Raw genomic sequence first — 19,012 nt, 5'->3', positions numbered from 1 at the left:
AGTAGCTATAGCTCTCATTCAGCCTCTAGCTCAGGAACCTCTACATGCTATGAGTGCAGCCCTAAAAAAATTAAAAAAAAAAAAGAATTATGTTCTAGATGGTGTAGAGAGTTTATATATTAGGAAATCTTGGGACATTTTTTCCTTCAAGTGGGTCATTGTTAGCACAGTTAATACTTTAAATGATGTAAAGCTCAGATTAGTAGACTTCTCTTTAAATAATATATATATTGTCCCATTGTAGGATTTGCTAGTACACATTTCTAAGTTCTTTTGTCCAGAAATGCAGTTTTTCATTGCCTTTAGATCAAGGATTTATATTTTTTTGATCTGTTTAGAAATCAAATTATGGAAAGATTTGAGCAAAGGAGAGGCTGTCTCTCAATCATGGCCACTTGTTTTGAAGGATGGGAAACTTGTTTCTTCTACCTTATGTATATAGATGTTCATAAAATCTTATAGTACTTTTTACCTCTGTGGCATCATTGTATTGTCCCCATGCTCACTGCTGATTTTGTTTACTTCAGACTTCTCTCCTTTTTCTCATTTAGACTTGATAAGGGCATGTCAATTTTATCTTTAAAAAAGCTCACTAGTTTCATTGATTTTTACTATTATTTTCTATTCTCTTTTTGATAAATTTTTACTCTAATCTTTATTATTACCTGCCTTCTGTTCATTTTGGACCTCAGTTATTCTTTTTTCTATTTCTTCAAGGTCTAAATGATAGGTTGTTGATTTGAGTCTATGCTTTTAAAAAAAAACTGTAGGTGTTTATCATTACAGGATTTTCTCTTTTTAAATTTTCCTTTTGATTTATATTTAACCCAGTATTTTTTGAAGTGTATTGTTTATTTTCCACATCATTGTGGATTTTCCTGTTTTCTTACCACTATTGATTTTTAGTTTTATTCATCTGTGCTCAGAGAAGATATTTGGTAGGATTTCAACCTTCGTAAATTTGTTAAGATGTGTTTTGTGACCTCACATGTGATCTATCCTAGAGAAAGTTCGTTATGGGCTAGAGAGGAATTTGAATTCTGTTGCCATTGAATGGAATTTTCTGCATATCTGTCGGGTCTGTTTATTTTATAATATTTTTCACTTCCATTCTTAGTTGATATTGAGTCTAGTACATTTGTTCATTATTGAAAGTGGGGTATTGAAGTCTCTTGCTACTATTGTATCTTTCGCCTTTTAGTCCTGTCAGTGTTTGCTTTATACACTTAAGTGTTTTAAATATGAGTGCAAGTATATTTATACATGTCATTTTCACATAGAATTCATCTTTTCACTGTTATAATTAGGTAATGCCCTTTTTGTCTCTTATGATAGTTTTTGACTTAAGTATGCTTTGTCTGACATACATCAAGCCATCCCTGATCTCTTTTGGTTGATTTTTGCGTGAAATACTTTTTTCCTACACTTTTACTTTTGGGGTATATGTGGTCTTAAATCAAATTTGAGTCATATGGTAGTTCTATATTTAGTTTTCTGAGGAACCTCCATAGTGTTTTCCATAGTGGTTGTACCAATTTACCATAGACAGTATATATATGTATCTTTTTTAATAATCCATTCACTAACACTTTGTCTTTTAATGAGTGAGTTTACTCTATTGACATTTAAAGTAATTATTTATTGGGAAGGATTTACTATTGCAAAATTTTGTAAATTGTTTCATCTTTTTCTTGTTATTCTCTTTCTTGTCTCTCTTTCCCTCTCTTGATATTTTTCTTTGTGTTTCATGATTTTTGTGTTGATACACTTTGGTAAATTGCTTTTTTTCTTTTGTATACCTTGTATAGATATCTTCTTTTTGGTCATAATGGGGCTTACATAGAATACCTTATAGTTGTAAGAGTGTATTTCTTTAAACAAAAGCTTAACTTCAATTCCTAACAAAACGCTATGCTTTTATTCCCCTCCACGCTTTGTTATGGATGTCACAATTCACATATAATGCACCTGGTTATACATGTTTAAACCTAGCACACAGCCTCATATATTTTCTTAATTGTTCGTATACTCAGATATCCTTATTGGAGCTGTAGTTTTCTTAATTTGACTTCATTGAAATATAGTTGATGTACAGTGTTGCATTAGTTTCAGGTGTACAGCAGAGATAACCAGTCTTAATATAAATATATCCATTCTTTTCTCCCATATAGTTTATTACAAACTTGTGTAGATTTTCCTGTGGTATACAGTAGGTTTGCATTAATTATCTACTTTTTACAGTAGTATGTATGTAATATTCTCACCCTCCCAACAGTTTTGATTTTAAGAAATATTTTAACATATTACTTTTCTCATTTACAAATATTTTATTGGAGGAAGGCGGAGCAAGGTGGTGGAGGAGTAAGAGGTCATGCTCACTTTCTCCCACAAACACATCAAAAAAACACATTTACATGTAGAACAACTCGCACAGAACATCAACTGAATGCTGGCAAAAGAACTTGAACCTCCAAAAAGGGCAAGAAACTCTTGACCTAACTGGGTAGAACAAAAGAGAAAAAGAGAGAGAGAGAGAAAAGGAATCAGGACAGGACTAGCATTCCTGAGAGGGAGATGTGAAGGAGAAAAGGAACTCACATCCTGGGAAGCCACTTAACTGACAGAAAGATCAGCCGAGTCAGAGGGACCTCAAAGTGGCCAAGAAAAGAGCAGTAGCTGGACGGAGAACTGCAAAGCAGAGTGAGAGCTATGCAGATCTTCTGAATCACTGGCCCAGACACCACAGCCTGAGATGCTCGGGTAGGGGCTAGGTGCTGAGACTCAGGCTCCAGAGGTCCGTCCCCAGCAGAGGGCTGGGGTTGGCGGTGTGGAGACAGCCTAAGAGGCTAAGGGGCAGTGTGCCACAGGCGGGGAGAGGTACCCTAAGGGCTGGGGGGTGGGAACCCAGGAGAAGGTCCAGACCTGCAGGAGAGGCAAGACGCCATTGTTGGGGAGGGCAAGAAGAGGAGGGGCAGACCGCCATAGGAAATTCCCTGCACCTGAGCACTCGTGTGCTTGCCTCTGGGTTCTCACAGGGCGGGGCGACTCTGACTGGGTGGCTCTGGTGCAGGCTGCATGCAGCGAGAAGCTGCCTGCTAGTCAAAGGGAGACCCTGTGGCTCTGGCACGGGTTGTGTGTGGCGAGAAGCCTCTTGGTGTTTTATGGGTTTGGGTGCTTCTTGTGCTGGCTGCCAGTGGCCAGGCTCCTCTTGTGTGAGCCAAGGGCATTAGAGGGCTAAGTGCCATGTGGTGCCTGCCAAGCACCATATGCTATTGCTCTCACTCCCCTGGGAACACACCCGCCTTGCAGCTGCCACTGCCAAACGCTCTGGGCAGTGCCCAGAAACTTAGGCACTGTCCCTTCCCAAGACCCTACAACTAGGAGCAGCTGTTGCAGCACCTCCTGCTTGGGCTAAGTGGGAAAGGGTGATTCTTGCGGTGTCTACAGGTGGCAGGGGCAAATCACCTCAGTTATCCCTGACTCCAGATGGGGGTGTGGCCCACAGCCACTGGGGATACCTGAACAAAAATCACTGGCAGCCCCAACCACCCTAGGGGGAACCATAGAGAAGGACATCACACAGAACACCACCTGTTGTTGCTCTTGCTCCCGTGGGAACACACCTGCCCTGCTGCTGCCACTGCCACATACTCTGGGCAGTGCCCAGATGATTGATCACTGTACCTTCCCAGGAGCCTGCAACTAGGAGCAGCTTGTGCAGCACCTCCTGTGGGCTAAGCAGGACAATGTGCTTCTTGCATGGTCTATAGGAGGCAGGGGCAGATCACCACAGTTATCTCTGGCTGCAAAGGTGGGAGTGGCTCGCCACCACTGGGGATCTGTGAATAGATACCACTTGCAGTCTCAGTCACCTCAGGGGCACCACAGAGGAGGGCACTGTGACCCAACACCACCTGTTGGTTCTCTCACACCTCTGGGAATACACCGGCCCTGTTGCTGCTACTGCTGAATGCTCCAGGCAGTATCCATATGCCTGATCTCTGTCATTTCTCAGGATCCTGCAACTAGGAGCAGCCTGTGCAGCACCTCCTATGTGGGTTAAGTGAGACGGGTTGCTTCATGCATGGTCTGCAGGTGGTGTGGGCAAACCATTGCAGTTATCACTGACTCCAGAGGCATTTGTGGCCTGCTACTGCTAGGGGTCCCTGAGCAGGCACCGCCTGCGGTTCCAGTCACCTCAGAGGAGGGCATCGAAGTTGAATACAAGCTGTTGCTCTCACTCCCTTGAGAAAACCACACCCTGCTGCTGCCACTGCCAAATGCTCTGGTCACCTTGTAGATCTTTCTAGAACTCATTACCACTTCCCAGGGCCCTGCAACTAGGAGTAGCCTGTGCCACCTTCCTGCAGGTCCTTGCTGCTGTTGAGAGCCCAACTACCAGGCACTGACTGCTGTCCCTACCCATTGCCTCCTTCTACGTGAAAACACACTGAGCATCCTGGGGATAACAGCCTGCTCACACTGAAGAAAGAGACAGCAAATATTCAAACTCCCACACCAAATATAAATATTAACCCCCCCAAAAATACAAAGGGGTTCTCTGGAGATACTATTTATTTTTGGTGCGGGAGTTTGAATATTTGCTGTCTGTTTACAAAGGGGTATAACCAGACCTCAGTTTGGCTTCCCAAAACTCACAAAAAAAGAAAAACATAAGCAAGATGAGGATGTTTAGAAACCATTCCCAGTTAAAGGAATAGGAGAATTCACCTAAAGCAGTCAACAATGAAACAGACCTCTGCAGTCAGAGACATGGAGTTCAAAAGGGAGGTAGTGAAAATGCTTAAGGAATTAAGGCTGAATATCAAGGAATTAAGAGATGATACGAACAGTAATGCAGATTCTCTTAGAAAGGAACTAGAAAATATAAAGAGGAGCCAACAAAAACTAGAAAATTCATTTGCAGAGATGCAAACTGAGCTAAAGGCAATAAAGAGAAGAATGAATAATGCAGAGGAATAAATCAGTAATGTGGAAGATAGAATAATGGAAATCACTATATCAAGACAGCAAACAGAAAACCAAATGAAAAACCATGAAAGCAATATAAGACATCTATGGGATAATATAAAGCAGGCCAATCTATGCATAATAGGAATTCCAGAAGAAGAAAAAGAAAAAGGGGATTGAAAATATATTTGAAGAAATTATGGCTGAAACTTTCCAAATCTGAAGGAAAGTGATATCAAGATACAAGAAGCACACAGGGCCCCAAAAAAGTTGAAGCCAAACAGCCCAACACCAAGACATATGTAATAAAAATGGCAAAAGTTAAAGATAGGATCCTAAAGGCAGCAAGAGAAACACAAAGCATTAATTATAAGGGAACCCCCATAAGGCTATCAGCTAATTTCTCTACAGAAACACTACAGGCAAGAAGGGAGTGGAAAGATATATTTAAAATGCTGAAAGGAAAAAATTTGCAGCCAAGAATACTCTGTCCAGCAAGAATATCATTCAAAATAGAAGAGGAAATAAAGAATTCCTCCAACAAGCAAAAGCTAAAAGAGTACAGCAATATGGAAATGCATTCTAAAACAAATACTTGAAACAAATACTTGTCTAAAAAAAAAGTAAGAAGAAATAGAATGGAAGAAATCACAATTGGAAAGCAATCCCTTAAATAAGCCAGCATACAGATCTAAACATGAAGATGTTAAAAAAATTTTTTTTAAAGGCATAAAAATAATATAGGGTGGAGAAGGAAAGAAAATATGAATTTTTTTTATTTATATGATGGGTTTGAGCTTATATGACTGTCAGGCTAAAGCAAGCAGATATAGGAATGGGTTAACATACTTAAAAAACAGGGCAACCACAAATCAAAACCAAACATTACATTCACAAAAACTGAAAAGTATTCAAGCATAAAATAAATGGAAACCATCCAACCAAAAAAAGAAAGGAAGAAAAGAAAATCATAGAATCAACTGGAAAACAAGATTTAAAATGGCAATAAATACATATTTATCAGTAATGTCAATGGACTGAATGCTCTAATCAAAAGAGACAGAGTGGCAGGTTGGATAAAAAACAAAAACCTTCAATCTGCTGTCTACAAGAGACTCACCTTAGGGCAAAGGACATAGATTGTAAGTGAGGGGATGGAAAAGACAAAAAAAAAAAAGAAAACCTTTAAGGAGTTCCCGTCGTGGCACAGTGGTTAACGAATCCGACTAGGAACCATGAGGTTGCGGGTTCGGTCCCTGCCCTTGCTCAGTGGGTTAATGATCCAGCGTTGCCGTGAGCTGTGGTGTAGGTTGCAGACGCGGCTCGGATCCCGAGTTGCTGTGGCTCTGGCGTAGGCCAGTGGCTACAGCTCCGATTTGACCCCTAGCCTGGGAACCTCCATATGCCGCCAGTGCGGCCCAAAGAAATAGCAAAAAGACCAAAAAAAAAAAAAAAAAAGAAAGAAAGTGAGGGGATGGGAAAAGATATTTCTTGTCAAGGGACAATACAGGAAAGCAGGAGTTACAACCCTCATATCAGACAAAATAGACTTTAAAACGAAGGCCATCAACACAGAAGGACACTATTTAATGGTTAAAGGATCCATTCAAGAAGAGGATATTACAATCGTCAATATATATATTCCCTTAATATGGGAGCACCTAGATACCTGCAACAAATACTAACAGACATAAAGGGAGACATTGATGGGAATACAATTATAGTAGATTTTAACACCCCACTCACATCAATGGACATATCCTCTAGACAGAAAAATCAGTAAGGCAATAGAGATCCTAAAGGACACAATAGAAAAGTTAGACTTTATTGACATTTTCAGGACATTACATCCCAAAAAATCAGAATATACATTCTTCTCAAGTGCACACGGAACATTCTCAAGCATCAATCACAAACTGGGGCACAAAGCTAACCTTAACAAATTTAAGGGTGTAGAAATTATGTCAGGTATCTTCTCTGACCACAGTGGCATGAAACTAGAAATCAACCATAGGGAAAGAAATGAGAAAACACTACTACCTGGAGACTAAACAACATGCTACTAAAAAACCAATGGGTTAATGAGGAAATCAAGAAGGAAATTGAAAAATACCTCAAGACAAATGATAATGAAGACACAACCACTCAAAATCTCTGGGATGCTGCCGAAGCAGTGCTCAGAGGGAAGTTCATAGCAATAGAGGCCTTTCTCAAAAAAGAAGAAAAATCTCACATCGACAACTTAACCCGCCACCTAAGTGAATTAGAAAGAGAAAAACAAGAAAAACCTAAAGTCAGCAGAAGGAAGGAAATCATAAAGATCAAAGAGGAAAACAATAAAATAGAAATTAAAAAAACAACAGACAAAGTTAATAAAACCAAGAGCTGGTTCTTTGAAAAGGTAAACAAAATTGACAAACCTCTGGCTAGACTCACCAAGAAGGGGAGAGAAAAACCCCATATAATCAAAATAATGCATGAAAAAAGAGAAGTCACAGCAGATACTACAGAAATACAAAAAACCATGAGAGAATACTATGAACAATTGTATGCCAACAAATTTGACAACCTAGATGAAATGGACAACTTTCTAGAGACTTACAGCCTACCAAAACTGAATCAAGAAGAAATAGATCAACTGAACAGACCGATCACTAGAAATGAAACTGAATATGTCATAAAAACACTCCCTACAAATAACAGTCCAGGACCAAACGGCTTCACAGGCAAATTATACAAAACATACAAAGAGGATCTGGTGCCCATACTCCTTAAACTTTTCAAAAGGTTGAAGATCACCTTTATTCCAAAACCAGACAAAGATACCACCAAAAAGGAAAAATATAGGCCAATATCTTTGATGAATATAGACACAAAAATTCTCAACAAAATTTTAGTTTGGGAGAATCCAACATCATATCAAAAAGATCATATACTATAACCAGTTGGGATTCATCCCAGGTTCACAAGGATGGTTCACCATATGCAAATCAATCAACATCAAACACCACATTAACAAAAGAAAAGTAAGAAACCATACAATCATCTCAGTAGATGCAGAAAAAGCATTTGACAAAGTCCAGCATCCATTCATGATCAAAACTCTTACCAAAGTGGGTATAAAGGGAACATTCCTTAACATAATCAAAACCATTTATGACAAACCCACAGCAAATATAATACTCAACGGAGAAAAATTGAAAGCCTTCCCACTAAAATCTGAAACAAGACAAGGATGCCCACTCTCACCACTCTTGCTCAACATAGTATTGGAAGTCCTAGCCACAGCAATCAGACAAACCAAAGAAATAAAAAGATATCCAAATAGGAAGAGAAGAGATATAACTGTCATTGTATGCAGATTTTATATTTATATTTTATAAAACCATAAGGTCTCAACCCCAAAACTGCTTGAACTGATCAACAAATTCAGCAAAGTGGGATATAAAATTAACATTCAGAACTCAGTTTCATTTCTGTATACTAACAATGAAATATTAGAAAAGGAATGCAAAAATGCAATACCTTTTAAAACTGTACCACAGAAAATCAAATATCTGGGAATACACCTGACCAAGGAGGTAAGGGACTTATATGATGAGAACTAAAATATTAATCAAGGAAATTAAAGAAGATGTAAAGTAATAGAAAGATATTCCATGTTTCTGGATTGGGAAAATTAGTATTGTAAAAATGGCCATACTACCCAAAGTAATCTACAGATTCAGTGCAATTGCTATCAAATGACCCATGACATTTTTCACAGAACTAGAACAAACAATCCAAAATTTTATACGGAACCACAAAAGACCCAGAATTGCCACAGCAATCCTGAGGAACAAAAACCAAGCAGCAGGCATAACTCTCCCAGACTTCAGGCAATATTACAAAACCATAGTCATCAAGACAGTGTGGTATTTGTCTTGATGACTGTACCAAAACAGACAGATAGACCAATGGAAGAGAATAGAGAACCCAGAAATAAACCCGGACATGTATGATCAACTAATATTCAACAAAGGAGGCAAGAACATAAAATGGGAAAAAGACAGTCTTTTCAGCAAGTATTGCTGGGAAACCCGGACAGGTGCATGCAAATAAACGAACCTAGAACACACCCTCACGCTATGCATGAAAATAAACTCAAAATGGCTTAATGACTTAAATGTAAGACAAGACACCATCAAACTCCTAGAAGAGAACATAGGCAAAACATTCTTTGACATCAGCCTTTCAAATGTTTTCTCAGGTCAGTCTCCCAAATCAAAAATAAAGCAATGTGACCTAATCAAACTGACAAAGCTTTTGCAGGGCAAAGGAAACCAAAAAGAAAACAAAAAGACAACTTAAAGAATGTGAGAGAATAATTTCAAATGATACAGCTAACAAGGGCTTAATCTCTAGAGTATACAGGCAACTTATACAACTCAACAGCAAAAAAACCAAGAACCCAACAGAAAAATGGGCAAAAGACCTGAATAGACATTTCTCCAAAGAAGATACACAGATGGCCAACAAGCACATGAAAAAAATGCTCAACATCACTGATTATCAGAGAAATGCAAATCAAAACTACCATGAGATACCACCTCACACCAGTCAGAATGGCCATCATTAATAAGTGCACAAATAATAAATGCTGGAGCGGGTGTGGAGAAAAGGGAACCCTCTTGCACTGTTGGGAATGTAAGCTGGTACAACTGTGGTGGAGAAAAGTATAGAGGTACCTTAGAAAACTGTGCATGATACTACCATATGATCCAGCAATCCCTCTTTTGCACATATATCCGGACAAAACTTTCCTTGAAAAAGACATGTGCACCTGCATGTTCATTGTGGCTGTATTCACAATAGCCAAGACATGGAAACATCCCGAATGTCCATCGACAGATGACTGGATTAGGAAGATGTGGTATATATACACAATGGAATACTACTCAGCCATAAAAAGAACAAAATAATGCCATTTGCAGCAACATGGATGGAACTGGAGACCCTCATAGTGAGTAAAGTAAGTCAGAAAGAGAAAGACAAATACCATATTGTATCACTTATATCTGGAATCTAATATAGGGCACAAATGAACCTTTCCACAGAAAAGAAAATCATGGACTTGGAGAATAGACTTGTGGTTGCCGAGGGGGAGATAGTGGAATGGATTGTGAACTTGAATTTAATAGTTGAAGACTGTTGCCTTCAGAATGGATAAACAATGAGATCCTGCTCTGTAGCACTTGGAACTATATGCAGTCACTTATGATGGAGCATGATTGTGTGAGAAAAAAGAATGTATACTTGTATGTGTAACTGTGTCACCATGCTGTACAGTAGAAAATTGACAGATCAATGTAAATCAGATATCATGGAAAAAATAAAAATCATTATATAAAAAAAGGACTCAAGCTTCAGATCCTGAAATTGCCCTCCTAAGACAACTGGGTAAAATGAATAATAAGGAAACACCAGGGTTTTCTAGAAGAAGGGGGGTGAGATTCTGAATTCCACTTACATTCATGTCATTTTTTGATGTGGAAGTCCAAGGATCTAAGATGTGACAATTTCCTTCCCATTTTAGTATCCTGAGACTCAAGTAAAATAGACAGAACAATCCTTTGAAGGAGGCTATCTGTGAATGTTTGATGGTGTTAGGGAGCTCAAAGGATGCATTATATCAGCCAATAAGTTCCCTCTTCAAGAGTGGAAATCTCACTCATCTACAGTTAAGGCTTTTTCCTCTGTGATGTGGAGCAGTAAGGTAACCTGTCCCGGACTCTGGCCATTTAGATTTAATTAAGAAACAATTCTCTTATTTCTCCCCCTACCACGTCTAATCTGTGTTAGAGGCCAGTGCCAAGTTGGTAAGGTCTCAGCCTACAATTTTACTGGTAAGGGGAGGGTTCACATGATGAAGAAATGTTGAGATGCATGAAGCATGATCCAGGATGAAGCATTATCCTGGTCCACATTTCTTCTCTCTTATTGTGTTTTTGTTGTTGTTGTTTTTTAACTGATTAGCCAAATTTTCGCAGGGTAGCAGTTCCCTTCCCCCTGTAGTCTAAGTTTTGGTGCTCTTTTCTACTTCGCTTACAAAGACCCTAATAGGAAAAGTCCATGTTGCTCAGTTTCATGAAAATAGTAACCCAATTCCATGAGTCCAGGCAGGGTTACTCTCAGATATTCCCAGCCCAAACACCATCCTTTTGAGAGGAGATATTTTGTGAAAACATGTAATTTCTCCTATTGTCATAGATTCCCTTAGAGAAGAATGGCTCCTGGAAATGGCTCTTTCATGACTGAATTCATTCTCTTGGGATTAACAGACCAACCAGATCCAGCTCCCCCTGTTCTTCCTATTCTTAGCAATGTATATGGTCACTGTGATGGGCAATATGAAATTGATAATCTTAATTGGGCTGAATTCACACCTACACACCACTAGGGACTTCTTCCTTCTCAACTTGTCTTTCATAGATATCTGTTATTCTTCTGTGTTTACACCCAAAATGCTGATTAACTTCATATCAAAGAAAAATATTATCCCTTACATTGGATGCATAATCCAACTTTACTTTTCCAGTTTTTTTCATCATTTCTGAATGCTGTATGTTGACATCAATGGCCTATGTTTGCTATGTGGCCATCTGTAATCCACTGTTGTATAACATTGCTATGTCCCCTAAAATGTGTCCAGCCTTATGCTTGCTTCCTACTTGATGGCATTTTCTGGTGCCACAGCTCATACTGGGTGCATGCTGAAACTGACCTTCTGTGATGCAGACACCATCAACCATTATTTCTGTGACATCCCTCCTCTGCTCCAGCTCTCCTGCACAAGTACGTACATCAGTGAGCTGGAAGTTTTCATTGTGGGAGGCATCAACATCATTGTGCCCAGTCTCACCATCTCTGTCTCTTATGGTCTCATCCTCTTCAACATCCTGCACATCAGCTCCAGGAGAGGCAGATCAAAAGCTTTCAGTACCTGCAGTTCCCACATAATTGCTGTGTCTCTGTTTTTTGGATCAGGTGCATTTATGTATCTCAAACCATCTTCTGCTGGGTCTATGGAGGAGGAAAAAACCTCGTCTGTCTTTTATACTAATACATTTCCTTTGCTCAACCTCTTTATTTACAGCTTGAGGAACAAAGATGTTGAACTTGCTATAAGAAAAATCCTGAGTGGGAGACATATTTGATTTGAAATCATATATATGTTTGCATGAGTTATAGGATAGTGAGATTCTGTGTGTTTATTTTAGTGACAGCCTTCTATATTTTTCCCAATGTGTTTTTTTCCCTAATATCTTAAAGAAATTTGAGCCTTTCTGAATAATTTATTTTTATCTTTATATCTAAGTGTTCTTTTTTTCCTCACAATTTTCACAGTATTATTTTTACCTTTTTCCTGCTTGGTAACAACATTAAATGGTAAACATACTATTTGTTTTCATTATTATTTTGAAATTATTTTTTCCTCTGGAAAAATGAGAAATAGTCTCCAAATAATGGAATTAGGTAACACTAGAGTGACCACTCATCACTAGGTGTGTTTTTTTTTTTCTTTCTTTTCAGGGCCGCACCTGTGGCATATGAAAGTTCCTGGGCTAGGGGTTGAATCAAAGCTACAGCTTCTGGCCTATACCATACCCACAGCAAGACAGGATTCAAGCCATGTCTGCAGTCTACACCACAGCTCACAGTAACGCTGGATCCTTAGCCCACTGAGCGAGGTCAGGGATCCAGACTGCATCCTCATGGATCCTAGTCGGGTTCCTTAACTGCTGATTCCATGAAGGGAACTCCTGACTAGCGGTGTTTTTAATCTGTCAGCTACTGTAAGAGGGTTGATTGGGATGCTCTGTTTCTATTCGTCTTTCTATCTTCCAACTGGCAAGAATATATCTTCTGTCAATACCAGAGATTGAAGTTTCATTAAGACTATCAAATAAGATGGTTAATAAGACCATTTTGTATGTGTAAACATTTAGCTCAAGCTTATTTTGGCAAAGAGTTTTAATCTTTACATTTATAAGTCAAATTGACACATAGCAAACCATCAAAATATATATTTGTCATGGAAGGGAAAGTGAAGCCAAGAGAGGTTAAGGATTTACAAAAAAATCACACAGCTTTATAAAGAAAAAATACAAACTAAATTCTTAACATTGTGGTTTCAATTCTGTTACTCTTCGGTAAACTTTTACCATCCTGATTCTTTTATTCTGTTGCAGTAAGCATTCACTATGACCAAACTTTACTGATTGAAAGTTAACTTTTCTTTATTCAAGAATGATATATTGGAGTTCCCGTTGTGGTGCAGTGGAAATGAATCCAACTAGGAACCATGAGATTGTTGATTCCATCCCTGGCCTCGCTCAGCAGGTCAAGGATATGGTGTAGCCATGGGCTGTGGTGTAGGTCGCAGACGCAGCTCGGATCTCGTGTTTCTGTGGTGTAGGCCAGAGGCTACAGCTCTGATTAGACCCCTAGCCTGGGAACTTTCACATGCTGTGGGTGCGGCCCTAAAAAGACAAAAACAGAATGATATATTAATTTCTCTTGGACTGAGTATTTTTTTTTAGGAAAATAGTTTACTTTTTTTTTCTCTCAGAAAAAGAAGACCTTTTGGGCTTGTATATCATAGAGACAGTTGGCTCAAATAGGGAAATTACTATTTCTGAAAAATTAAAAAACTGAATTTGGAATGTGTTTATTCTTCAGAAAACAAGGCATGAGAGATAAATATGCTAAGAAACATGTTATTATGTCCAGACTGAAGGAAGCATATGGTCAATGAATTAGATATCCCTATGTGGCGAGTGGTTATGAGACTTAGGAACCACGTTTTATTATGAAATCATTTCCTGTTTTGTAGAATACTTTAAATATAATTCATTGCTCATAAATCTTTGATTAAACTACTTGCATAATGACCACACAGAATAGTCATCATCAAAAAGTCTACAAACAATAAATGCTAGAGAGGGTGGAGAAAAGGGAAAACTCTTACACTGTTGGTGGGAATGTAAATTGGTACAACCACTATGGTGAACAGTACGGAGGTTCCTAAAAACATAAATATAGAACTACCATATGGTCTATCAATTTCACTCCTGTGCATCTATTTGGAGAAAACCATAATTTTAAATGATACAATCATCCCAATGTTCATTGCAGAATCTTCAAAGTAGCCAAGACTTACAAGCAACCTAAATTTCCATTGACAGAAGAATGGATAAAGAAGATGTGGTACATGTAAACAATGAAATATTATTATGTCATCAAAAATAATGAGATCATGCCACTTGCAGAAACATGGGTGGACCTAGAGATTATCATAGAAAGTGAAATAAGTGAGAGAGAGTAAGATAAATATCATATGATACCACTTTAAGACAAAATATAATTAAAATGATACAGAAAAATGATTTACAAAATAGAAACAGACTTTCAGACTTAAAAATAAAATTTATGGTTATCAGAGGGGAAATGTGGAGGGTGGAGGGCTAAATTAGGAGATTGGGGTTAACATATCCACACTACTATATATAAAGTAGATAATTAACAAGGAGCTGCTATTTCACACAGGGAAATCTATTCAATATTCTATAATAACGTATATGGGAAAAAAATCTGAAAAAGAATGGATAAGTGTATATGTATTACTGATTCATTTTATTGTACACTGAAAACTGTCACAACATTGTAAGTACACTCTATTCTAATAAAGTTTTTTGAAAAATTAATCATTTCTATCTTCTTTGACTTATTTGAAAAATAATAAGTTAAATACAATTTGTAATAATTTAAGGTAGTTATATAAATACTAAATAAAAATATAAAATAGGCAATGTTGGGAGTTTATGCTATGGTGAGGTAGGTTAAAATCTGATTCCAGCGGCTCAGGGCTCTGCGGAGCTGTGGTTTGATCTCTGGACTGGCTCAGGGGTTAAATAATTCAACATTGCTGCAGTGGCATGGGTTGTAGCTGTAGTTTAGATTCAATCCCTGGCCCATGGGTGCAGCTATAAAAGTAAAATAAAATAGGCAAACTTTCTGATTGTTAAACACCTTAATTACTCTTTAGTTAGCAATAGAACTATGTGTTTTTTGTTTGCTTGTTTATTTTTTACCTAGGAGAGGAAACAAATCAGAGTATTTTAAATGTACAGTATAGTTGTTCTTAGTAGTTTTTGCTTTTTTGAGTTGCATCAATGGCACTGACAGGTTTTGAGGGAAACCATGGTTCTACCGCAGGTATCACAGCTGGGAGTCAACTTGGTAAGCCCTTGGTTTCTTAAGTGCTCATGAGCTGGGACAGAGCTTTATCTAAGTTGTTGTGAAAGCTTCAAGTCTCCAGACTTAACAGAAAATGATCCTCTTACTGGAGTGCCTACAATGAGACTAAGTGCTTGTTCTTTGAAAATATAAATAAAATCAATAACCTTTTAGCCAGACTCATCAAGACAAAGGAGAGATGGCCCAAGAAATGAGATAAAAATGAAAAAGGAAACATTACAGTGGACACCACTGTAATAAAAAGGATCATAAGAGCCAACTATGAGCAATTGTACAATGGTAATAATGAAAACCTAGAAGACATGGACAAATACATAGAGATGTACAGTATCCCAAGACTGAACTAGGAAGAAATAGGGTAAACCCCAGATTTCTACTCTTATTTTCACATAACACATGTACTGTTACCTTGTGGGATTTTCTGGGACATGGTACTGAGTCTTATTTCTGTTTCTTTGATCTGTTCAGAAGTGTCCAGGTATGGTACTCTTTGATGAAATGAAAGGCAACCTGGTAATGAACAGAGAATAAAAATTGAGCAGCAACCACATAAGTCATCGCTGGGCAGGTCCTTTTTCTGCTTTTTTGTCTTTACTTAAGTTCTCAGAAACATAATCAGGTTAGTCAGACTTCACTACATCATAATCTCCCCTGGAATCTTTATTGTGTATAATCGGACTTTCTTTGAGATGGAGAGCCTGACCTGGTATGAGGATACACAGGAAGATAATCTGGTGTCTGCTTTTTAATGTTATAGGCGTTTGTGAAGTTTCCATGAGAGATTTCTAATCTCAGTTCATATAATTAGCAATTTTTCATTACCTTGGGTTCTTTTCCAGAATACTACATTAGTGTATACCTTTTCTTACCTAATTTAGATAGACTAATAGTTTCAAATATTACACAATATTTAGAGAAGGTTCTAAACAAGAGATAGAGAGCTAAGAAGAAGTTTCAAAGGAACCTAAAATTAAAGTTTCAAATAGCATAATCTTAATTTTGGTTAATCAGAAATTCAGTTCCTAGCAGTGTGTTCCATCTCTATCTTTTAGGACTTGCATGCCCCCAGTCCTAAATCCCATAATTGTGGTAGCACACATCATTCTTTTGTGGTAGAGGCACTTTTTTGGAGCAGTTTGAAGAGTTACTTTTTTGAAGAGTCTGATGCTTTTCTACAAATCAGAGAACCCTCCTTTATTAAAGAATGACATTCTTCCTCCTGCTTGAGTTAAGTATAAGTAGTGTGTGTAAATATAGACTCATATAGGACTATTTTCACACCCAAACACATTGAGTGGTTTCTGAAAGGTAAACATTCCCCAGCTTTCCTTTTTTGAGAAAGTTAAAGGTTTGTATCATAACGAATGCATGCAAAATATGTCAATTAATCAAAGTGGTACTTTCATGGATTCTCATCAATGATAATTGTGACTCAGTTTCTTCTTTAATTTTAACCAAGACTGAATCGTAATTTTGAGAATTAAACTTGTATTACAGAGCTTCACTTTTCAAGTGGGTAATAAAGAACCATTGAAAGTTCTTGAAATAGGGAGGGACAGAGTTTTGCTTTCAGACCTTATTCTAGCAGCAGTGTTCATGGCTAAATAAGAGGGAATGTGTGGGCAAATACTAGAGTAAGAGTTTGGAGCCACTAGAGTTCAACACTACATTTCAGTTTAAACATAAAAATGCAGCAGTTGTGTGGTGGTTGAGGGACATGAATGGAGGTCATTGTGGTTGTATGTATGTCTTATGCTATGGTTTTGCATAAGAGGAATGTTGAATGTATTCCGGAAGCTCTCAGGCAAAAACAACATGACTTCCAGGAATATTTATTGACTTCCTTCTCTGTATTCTGCAGTGTTCTTAGATCAAGGATGAAAATAGTAGGCACATGGAAGAAATGTTTGTTCGTATAGAATTGCATTTAATAAGAGGTCACAGGGACTTAGGGCAATGAGAACATGAAGAGTGATAGCCTGTGTTTATTGACTATTTACCATTATGCCAGACACTGTTCTAACTTTGTCACTTATTTTTTTTTCATTTAATAAACACACAAGCCCAATGAAATGTATGTTGGTATTACCATCTGAATTTTACAAACTTGAATCAAGAGATTATGTAACTTGCTCAAAAGGTTATAATTGGTAGGAGTGGAAGAATGATGACAAGATAGACAACACTCTTTCTAGCTTCCTAGCCCCAATTTTTTCCTATTGTGAGAGGAAGTTGATGACCTCAGTTACTGAAATGTTACATTAAATGATCCAGCAGGAGAGTCAGGTAGAAATTTCCAGTAGAAATTTCTAGTAAGTGTTTAAAGGATAAACTATAGAAGGGATATACAATATTACAAATTATTTCATAGATATCCAATAGAAAGAATAACTGAAATCACTCATGCAACATTTGGGGAATTTCAGATAAAGAAATTAAGAAGCCTAAAAGTAGGACCCTTGCAAAAAAATATGTCTATTGAGGAAATGGAAATAAGGAAGGAATGACACAAAGTAGTAGCTTTTCCTTCAGGGTGACTGTAATGAGGAGATTGGAATGTGCTTTGGATCCTCACTGAAAGATGTACAATCCCTCATGTAAAGTGAAAATGAGTAAAATAATAAGGAACTGAAGACAGATCATGATCTGGAATACTTAATCTCCTATTCCCTTTGATACACATAATCTCCTCCCTGGGGGAAAGACTGAGCAAGCTTCTACACTATTTTTAGCCAAGTGGAGTACATCATTACACACACTTTAAATCTTGTGTCTAATCAAGTAGCAAGTATGATAACAAAAATGCTGAATTTTCTCTGCCACTTGAAAGGACTGAAAAAATTTAGAAATTACAATAGTTCAGAAATATTTCCAGGACATATGTGAATATAAGTCTGGAACACTTGCCTTTTGAATTGAAGGAATCACACCTCCAATGACCTTTCCAGGACCAAGGAGAAAAGGGAAAGGACAGGAAGCTGGCCCTGAGGTTTTCTGAGATAAGGAGGGTGAGTTTCTGAATTCAGTTTACAATACTATATTCCTTGTTTTGAGATGGAAGTCCATTGACTTCATAAACACCCATTCTTTCCCATTTTGTGCTGTTCTGAGACTCATGAAGCTGGTGGGACAATCTTCTTGAGGAGGGATCAGAGAATGTTCAGAGACATCAGCAGTGGTCAAAGGATCTACCAGTCAGCACGTATCCTTTTCATATATAAGACTCTATCTTCTACACTTGTGGCTTTTACTCTGTGACAGAGGGAGTAACTTAACCTCTCATAGATTCTGGTTCTCACATCTTGGATTAGACAGTGCCCTTGGTTCAGCATCAGATTTTTACGGTCCCTGCCTCCAGTTTTACTTGTGAGGTAAGAGTTCAAGTGAATGAGAAAATGTTGAGAGTAGAAGAATTTTTTCCTAATTAGCATCCATCTTCTTGTTTTTTTTTTTTTTTTTTTTTTTCCAGCATTTTTGTTTGCATATAGCAGCAATGGCCTGCTCTTTGTAGGCTAGGTCTGTGATGCTTTGCTATTTTTAGTTTATCGAGGCTCTAAAAAGGGGATGGTCCATTTCACTGTATTATAATAATGGAAAAGGCAGATGCTATGGAACCAGGTTGGACTAGTCTCAGGTATTCCATGTATATACTTTCCCTTGAAGATGAGATTCCATGAGAAGAGCTGAGTTGATCTCTAATGTATCCTTTTTCTTCTGTGTCCACAGATCCCCTTAGAAAAGA

At 37.8% G+C, this 19,012-nt stretch overlaps 1 pseudogene; it reads left to right on the top strand.

Moving 5' to 3' along the window:
• Nucleotides 1–11,236: 11,236 nt before the first annotated feature.
• On the top strand, nucleotides 11,237–12,167 carry LOC125112013 (olfactory receptor 8B3-like; annotated as a pseudogene).
• The last annotated feature ends 6,845 nt before the right edge of the window (nucleotides 12,168–19,012 follow it).

The sequence above is a fragment of the Phacochoerus africanus genome, chromosome 11 (assembly GCF_016906955.1).
Source record: "Phacochoerus africanus isolate WHEZ1 chromosome 11, ROS_Pafr_v1, whole genome shotgun sequence".
Lineage (NCBI taxonomy): Eukaryota > Metazoa > Chordata > Mammalia > Artiodactyla > Suidae > Phacochoerus > Phacochoerus africanus.
This window is presented reverse-complemented; position numbering and strand designations above follow the sequence as displayed.